The sequence below is a fragment of the Ctenocephalides felis genome, unplaced genomic scaffold (assembly GCF_003426905.1).
Source record: "Ctenocephalides felis isolate EL2017-DRISC unplaced genomic scaffold, ASM342690v1 CF-g0.4_SCAFFOLD_01170, whole genome shotgun sequence".
Classification (NCBI taxonomy): Eukaryota; Metazoa; Arthropoda; class Insecta; order Siphonaptera; family Pulicidae; genus Ctenocephalides; species Ctenocephalides felis.
The window spans coordinates 80545106-80554817 of NW_020537324.1; positions in this window are offsets into that span (position 1 = coordinate 80545106).

A 9712-nucleotide genomic window follows, 5' to 3' on the forward strand; every position below is an offset into this window, starting at 1 on the left:
CCGAAACCGCTGGGCCTACCTCGATCTCTATTTTCTGCACTATTTGCTCCGTATCTAGGTAACGGCTGGACCTGCCTTTGCCAAAAACTAATCAGCACATTTCCCTATCAATGGGAATCAAATGTTTGATCCGTACGCCCGAAAACGTGGACGAAAAATTGTTTCCATACATACATACACTCACACATACATCCATTTTTTCTGAGGTATGCCAAAATGTTCAGAAACCTTCAAAACGTCGAGAAATGCAAAAATTTTCATTTTCGATTTTCGGCCCATCACTATAACTACCCTACGGGAAGTTAACTAGAGGTGTATGGCATCGAGCCTTAAGGAAAATTGCTGGAACTTCCCGTACCAATAATTGAAATTTTTTTAAAATTAATCATTTTTTTGGAAAACTTTGAAAAAAAATGTGATTTTTGAGAATTATGAAATTTTTGAAAGAAAATGACATTTTAGAAAAATTTGAGTTTTTTTATGGTTTAAATTTTTCTGAAAATTTTGAATATTTTTTTAAAGCAATCGCGTTGCAATTTTTCAATTATTCAAATCGGTTCACCCGTGTTCTCAAAATCGTCGACGAAAAATTATATCCGCACACTCACACGCATACATTTATATTTTCTAAGAAATGCCAAAAATCTTCAGAAACTTTTCAAAAGTAAAGACATATCAAAATTTTCATTTTCGATTTTTTGCGTTACTGCAACTTACCCTACGGGATGTTAAAAAAACTTGCCTATTTTTGTTTAAACTACAATCTGTCCAAGGACAATCGGCTATTGTTTTGACATCTTTTTGAGTTCATATTTTGTCTAGGACCTCAAGTAAAAAATTGGTATGATGCTGCCCGATATCGAGCTGACAGAGGCTTCTTGAGTTCATATTTTGATTATAAATTTTGGTATCATGCTGCCTGATATCGAGCTGAGCAGGATTTGGATCGAACACAGGACTAGCTTTTTCTAGCCCATGTTGAGATCGAACAAAGTGTTTTTAACAAAATTTTAAAAGCATTTTCCTAAAAACTATATAAACTGTTATTTACCAAGAAACTGTTCAACTGAACTTTACACAAAACTATTACAACTCACAGCAATTGTATCAATTTAGATTTTTATATAATGAATAATGGTAATTGTGATCAATAGTAAAATTTGAATATTGTCTTGTAATTAATAGAAATTTTTCTTTTTCAATCTTTTAGGCAACGAACGTTCTTTATCAAATGGTTTTGAAGTTTAGTAGTTCTACTTCAATTGCCAATTTAGTTTTGAATAAGACAGAACCGAAATTTAGTCACAATGATAATTCAGAATATCTAAATATTAGCGAGAAAATCAAATGATATTTACGGATTTTATAAATCCGAGCGTCCAGTAGTGTCATGAAGTGCTATCAGTCATATATAGTTCAGGAGTAAAATTGCGTTAATTAATGAATCTAAATGTTCTTATCATTCAAAATTATCTTATATATATATATATATATATATATATATATTTATATATATGTATACATAAATTATCCTAATTTTACAAAAATGCAATCACTTCCCACCGACAACCGGTACCGGCAAATGCACTGTAACCTCAAACGAGCGGTCGTTTCAGGTTAGAGTGAAAAGTCCCGTACCGGTTTTGTTTGGCAAGCAAAATTTCATATTTTTTTTGTAATTTAAAAATAAAAACTAGCTGTAAGTGGAATTCTGTCTTAAGAAAATTAAGGCATCGTGTCTGGAACTTCCCGTACCAAAAATTATTATTTTTTAAAAAACGATTAACATTTTTGAAAAAATTTTACTTCGAAAAAATTAGATTTTTGAGGAACTATAGATTTGACAAAAAATTACATTAAATTTACATTAAATTAAAAATTCAAATCGCTTCATCCGTGTTCCCGAAATCGTCGACGAAAATTTGTATCCGCACATACATACACACACATACATACATACACACACACACACACACACACACATACATCCATTTTTTCTAAGGTATGCCAAAATGTTCAGAAACCTCTGAAACGTAAAGATATATAAAAATTTTCATTTTCGATTTTTTTGCGATTACTATAACTTGCCCTACGGGAAGTTAATTACTTCTTTTTATTTCAATTTTAAATTGATATTTTCATTTGCAATAAATAAACCTTAATCAATTTTTTTATAAGTTTTGGAAATATATTTGAATAATGAAATAACTAATGAAAGTAAAATATTATTAAACAAAGTATTGAATGCAAAATATATATGTAGTGGATTACATGTGCGACATTTACTATATTTACTTTTTTCAACGTCTTTATTAATTAAAGATAATTATTTTCTAAGACATTTGCAAAATTTTGAGATTTATATTTAAAAATTTTTATAATTATTTTTAACTTCCTTTAGGGTAGGTTAATGTAATCGTCCAAAAATTAAAATTGAAAATTTTTACATTTCTCGACGTTTTGAAGGTTTCTGAACATTTTGGCATACCTCAGAAACCAAATGGATGTGTGTGTGTATGTATGTATGGAAACAATTTTTCGTCCACGTTTTCGGGCGCACGGATCAACCGATTTGAATGGTTCAAAAAACATTCGATTCCTATTGATAGGGAGAGGAGCTGATTAGTTTTTGGCAAAGGCGGGTCCAGCAGTTACGGAGATATGGGGCAAAGAGTGCAGAAAATAGAAATCGAGTTTTTGAGAGATCGGAGCATCCGGTTTGTATGATCCAAAAAACATTCAATTCGTAGTGACGGGGAAAAGTGGTTATTAGACAAAGGTAGGCCCAGCTGTTTCGGAGATACAGAGCTAAATGTTAAAAAAATGGCAGTTGTAAGAAAACTAAACATCCGATTTGAATGATTCAAAGAACTTTTTTCTTGTCTTAACAAAATAATTGCTTTTGAAAAAAAAATTTTAGTTTCAATTTTTTTTTCAAAATTTTTTTTTTTTGTGTATAGAAAATAATTCTGATTTTAATTGTAATTCTGACTTAAGTTCTAAACAAATATTTTCAATCTTTGCAATTCAATTTATATAATTCTTATAAATATTCGACAATGTTACAATATTAATAATAATCTATTTGAAAACATTCAGTATTCCTCGAACATTTCGTTACGGTACGGGAAGTTCCAGCAATTTGCCTTAAGGCACAATGCCATACACAACTAGTTGTGTGTGAATTTAAATAATATAATTGTTAGTAAATATTTATTAAATTTAATTTTATTCTATTCCAAAGTCTCATAAATAATTTAAATGCATTTGTTAAATATACAAATCAATTCGTAGACATGTCTCGATCTTTGACTTCAAATTTGACCTTAAATTTTAATAGAATGGAATCGAATAATAACAATAATAATATAAATCAAACAAAATAATAAACTATATTGATTTATTCAATGTTATTTATGATAGTTTTCAGTATAGTATCTTCTTCTGCAAGAAGAAGATTTTATCTCAATTATCTGAAAATCTATTTTATCTCAAACTATTATTAGTTTGGTGTTCTAATTGCGCATTTTGTTAAATTCAAGGACGCAATTTCGTTTTGATAAACACGTAATGAAACTATTATGAAACAATTTTGATTAAAACATTGTTTGTTTCAATTAAATAAATGGACTTGCTAAAACATAAAAGCAATTAAAAACAATTGGTGAAATGTATATGGACACGCAAATTTCTTTATAGGAAATATATTTTTTTATCCGAATATTATTAAAACTCTATTATCTATTATTTTAATTCCGCATACGATTATTTTTTACAATTTTCCACTGTTTTTGCTTAATAATTATATATAGATTCATCGATTTCATATATCGATCCTTGACTTTATCTCGATTTAATTGTTTTTGCTAATAAAACGAACACCTGTTGTTTCATATTGAATTTGATTGACTTAATTTTTTATTTGCCTTATTATTATCTTATCTTATCTATTTGTTGGCGAATTTCGAAATTGATATATTGATTAATTCAATGCAGATGGAATTAGTGGACTTTTTTGCGTATGGTTTTTATCTCAGTAAATTATATTATGTAAATTTAATATATATATATATATATATATATATATATATATATACATAGAAACGTGTCTTCATTTTTCTATAATTTTAATTAACAGCGAGCACTAAAGATTGCAAATGAAAATAAAATTAATAATAATAATGGCTTAAAAATATTATGTTAATTTTATCTCTTTACAACATGAGATATAATTAAATTTTATTTATATTGAGTAATGATGGATTTAAAATTTTATTAAAAACAATTTAATTTTATTATAACTATTACATTTGCTGTTTAATGAAAAAATTATTTATCTTTTGTTTTGTCTTTGATATAAAATGCTGAATGATGACACATATTTAGTTCCGAAACGTACAGAACAAACTAAGGTTTGAAAGATATATGATTCTATTTTATTTAATTTTATTGCTAAGATATATGTATAACATTTTAAATTCAAAGTCGTTACATCAATAAGAAAAAAATATTTTTTTAGAATATAAAATATATAATAAAAAATAATATATATTTTTTTGGTATTTGACGTTATATTTTTCATTACTTTTATTTGCTAATAAATTTATAAATAGATTTAAATAATTTTTTACTCGTCACAATTTAAAAATAAATTTTAAACCGATATGCAATCTACATAAATCTAGTCTTATATGAATAATATTTTTTTGGGACATTTAATAAAGAAATCAATCATTGTAATTGATTTGATAATTAGTTGTTTTTTAATTCAAAAGATCATCTGCGATATTATTATCAATTTTGAAAGCATTATTTTTTTTAAATTATCATCTACAATGACCTGATTTAAAGATGGCATGATTTTAAATATATAAAAAATCATTGCAAATAATTTTTTTTTTTGTTATTATAAAACAAAATTTATTCATAGTAGTTTTCATTGATTTTCTCATGAAACTAAATTAAGACTGGAAGAATTTTGTAATTTTTTGTGTTTGTTTTTGAAAAAATTAAAAATGGAAAGATTGATAATTGATTTTCGTAGTTTTTGTTTAATTGCGTGCTGTAATTGTTTTTAATTATTTTTGAATTAGATTCGAATTTCTATTTTTAAGAAAGGAACTTCATAACAAAAATGTATAAATATCTCGTACCATAGGACAAAATTACAAAATTTAGTTTTTGTTTAATTTTAAACATGTAGAAGTTTTTTTAAAAAAGACAGTATTATATTAAAAACGGTTTTAAATTGAAAATTTAAAAACAAATTTGCATCAGACTAGTCGTACTTCAAGAGTACTTTGATTAGAAAATGATGAATATACGAGGTCTGTTCAAAAAGTTTCCGGAATTTTCGTTTTTTCAAAAAAATATTTATTTATTCGTCTACATTAATGTGGTCCCCTTCAAAGTAGTCCCCCCCAGATATAATACACTTATGCCAGCGTTTTTTCCAATTTTCGAAGCACCCTTGATATTCACTTTTTGATATGTCCTTGAGCACTCTCAGCGATTTTCTTCAATCGAGGAAAACCGCCGTCCTTTCATGGGTCTCTTCAACTTTGGGAATAGGAAAAAGTCACACGGAGCCATATCTGGTGAATTTTTGCACTTTGCAACACTTTATTTCATTTTTTACGCAAAATTTAATACAAATTCTTTGACTTTTCAATTCTTCCATTGTAAAAATCGCCGAGCTCAGAAAAACACGTCGGAACCTTAGCGACTACCACAGACAAAGTAAACAGTGAATATAGCTGAAAATTTCATCATACTTTAGGGGCATGTATACCAACACAATAAAAAATTTTGACAATCAGACACTCCAGACCCGCGAAATTTAATTATTAGTAATTCCGGGTACTTTTTGAACAGACCTCGTATAATAATGGGATAAAAAATTCATCAATTTTAGTATTTGTTGTTATTGTATATATACTGAAATATAATTTGTGCAAAATTTAGTATGGTAGTACAAACGGTGCGTGCTGTAAATTTTTTTGAAAATCATCACTAAATTATAACTCGTGGAATGTATTTTGTTCAGAAATATACAAATATCTCTAAATTCAGAAAAAAAGTTAACAATTTTAGTTTTTGGGATGATGATAAAGATATTGAAATATTATTTTAGCCAAAATACAGTACTGTAATACATACGTTGCGTGCTGTAAAAAATATTTGAAATATATAATTAATTTACATCGATTTTGTCATACCTTTAGAGTACTCCTAATAGGAAATGGTGAATATATAATAATGAGATACAAATTATATAAATTTTAGAATTTTTATAATTTTGTATAAATTGAGATATAATGTGTGCAAAATTCAGTAATGTAATACAAACGGTGCGTGCAATACAAATTTTAAAAATTATCGCTTAATTTGCTTCAAATTTATAACTCGTGGAGTGTATTTTATTCAGAAATGTACAAATATCTCTAAATTCAGGAAAAAGTTAGTAATTTTAGTATTTGTGATGATGACAAATATATTGAAATATTTTTTTATGCGAAAGACAGTACTTTAATACAAACGGTACGTGCGACAAAAAATTTTGAAAATTATAAATCAATTTGTATCAAACTAGTCATACTTCAAGAGTAATTTGATTAGAAAATAGTGAATATTTAATAATGGAATAAAAATTCGTCAATTTTAGTATTTGTTATAATTGTATATATATTAAGGTATAATTTGTGCAAAAAAAACAGTATGGTAATACAAACCGTGCGTGCTGTAAAAATTTTGAAAAATATAAATCAATTTGCATAAATTTTGTCATACCTTTAGAGTACTCCTATTAGGACATGGTGAATATATAATAATTGGATAAAAAATTCATCAATTTTAAAATTTGTTCGTAATTGTATATATACTAAAGTGTAATTAGTGCAAAATTCAGTACTGTATTACAAACGGTGCGTGCTGGAAAAATTTTGAAAATTATAAATCAATTTGCATCGATTTTGTCATACCTTTAGAGTACTCCTATTAGGAAATGGTGAATATATAATAATGAGATGGAAATTTCATCAATTTTAGTATTTGTTATAATTTGACATATACTAAAGTATAATTTGTGCAAAATTCAGTACTGTAATACAAACGGTGGGTGCTAAAAAAATCTTGAGAATTAAAAAACAAATTTACATCAAACTAGTCATGCTTCAAAAGTACTTTCATTAGAAAATGGTAAAAATGTAATAATGTGATAAAAATTTCATAAATTTTAGGATTTGTTGTAATTGTATATATACTAAAGAGTAATTTGTGGAGAATTCAGTACTGTAATACAAACGGTGCGAGCTGTAAAAAATTTTGAAAATTAAAAAACAAATTTACATCAAACTAGTCATGCTTCGAAAGTACTTTCATTAGAAAATGGTAAATATATAATGATCTGATAGGAATTACATAAGTTCTAGTATTTGTTATATTTTTGCATATATTAAGGTACAATTTGTGCAAAATTTAGTACTGTAATACAAACAGTGCGTGCTGTAAAAAATCTTGAAAAATATAATTAATTTGCATCGATTTTGTCATACATTTAGAGTACTCCTATTAGAAAATGGTGAATATGTAAAAATGGGATAAAAAATTCATCAATTTTAGTATTTGTTGTAATTGTATATATACTAAATAGTAATTTGTGCAAAATTCAGTATAGTAAGACAAACGGTGCGCGCTGGAAAATTTTTGAAAAATATACATCAACTTGCATCAGACTAGTCATACTTTGAGAGTATTTTCATGGGAAAATTATAAATGTATAATAATCTGATAGGAATTTCATAAATTTTAAAATTTGTTATAATTTTGTATAAATTGAGGTATAATTTGTGCAAAATTCAGTACTATAATACAAACGGTGCGTGCCACAAAAAATTTTGAAAATTATAAATCAATTTGCATCAAATTAGTCATACTTCAACTGTACTTCCATTAGAAAATTGTAAATATATAATAATGGAATAAAAATTCATCAATTTTAGTATTTGTTGAGATTGTATATATACTGAAATATAATTTGTGCAAAATTTAGTATGGTAGTACAAACGGTGCGTGCTGTAAAATTTTTTGAAAATTATCACTAAATTATAACTCGCGGTGTGTATTTTGTTCAGAAATATACAAATATCTCTAAATTCAGAAAAAAAGTTAACAATTTTAGTTTTTGGGATGATGACAAAGATATTGAAATATTATTTTATGCAAAAGACAGTACTGTAATGCAAACGGTGCGTGCTAAAAAAAATTTGAAAATTAAAAAAGAAATTTACATCAAACTAGTCATACTTCAAGAGTACTTTTATTAGAAAATGGTGAATATATAAAAATGGGATAAAAAAATCCTCAATTTTGAAATTTGTTGTAATTGTATATATACCAAAGTATAATTTGTGCAAAAAACAGTTTGGTAATACAAACGGTGCGTGCTGGAAAAATTTTGAAAATTAATAATCAATTTGCATATCTTTAGAGTACTTACAAAAGCAAATTGTGAATATATAGTAATGGGATAAAAATTTCATAAATTTTAGAATTTGTTGCAATTGTATATATACCAAAGTGTAATTCGTGCAAAATTTAGTACTGTAATACAAACGGTGCGTGCTGGAAAAATTTTGAAAATTAAAAAACAAATTTACATCAAACTAGTCATGCTTCAAAAGTACTTCCATTAGAAAATTATGAATATATAAAAATGGGATAAAAATTTCATAAATTTTAGAATTTGCTGTAATTGTATATATACTTAAGTAAAATTTGTGCAAAAAACAGTACTGTAATACAAACGGTGCGTGCTATACAAAATTTTGAAAATCATTATTCAAACCATTACATTAAGTGAGTACTTTCAATAGAAAATTTTAAATACATAATAATGTGATGAGAAATTTACTAATTTAAGTATTTGTTATAATTTTGCGTATATTGAGAAATAATTTGTGCAAAAATCAGCATAGTCATACAAACGGTGCGTCCCAAAAAAAAATTTAATAAAATTATTTTAATTTCTCATCTCATACTAAATAACTATATCTTACTGTTCATTTTTGAGGTTACAGAACTCTAAAAAGTTTGTAAGAAATTCCCAAAAAAAAATTCTAAAGGTTCAAAAAATTTTCAAAATTGACACCTGTATAACTTATTTCAAAAACCTCACCTAGTTCAACCCTGTAACAAGGTAACCCTAGTTTAACCCATTCTTTGTCTCAGAACAATTACTAAATTTCAAAAATAAATTTCCTGTGCATTTCTAGGGTTACAGAACCCAAAAAACTACCCAAAAAAATCACAAAAATCCCCAAAAATCCATTTCTAATTTATCCCTCGGACCTCACCTCGGCCACCACTGTTCTCTCCCGTTCACAAACACAAACACACACACACAAAGTCGGTCAGAGACGGTAAAAACCTGTTCCATTCATTTCAGTCGGAATCAGCTGCTCGTCGGGAAGGCAGCTGTTGTTTCAAATAACAAATAAATATATTTATTTGTTAAAATTTATTAATTTTAATCGATAAATCATTAGGTAAAGGATGGGTGTAATTTTAAAAAATATTATGAGTTGATTTAAAAGTGCCGGTGTATTTTAAAAAAATTGTTTTAGTTGAGGTTAGTGGTTTGTACAAGCGTTTGGAGTTGTGTACGTGCAATAAATTAATAAGTGTGGTAATAAAAATTAGTTTGTGGAATTTA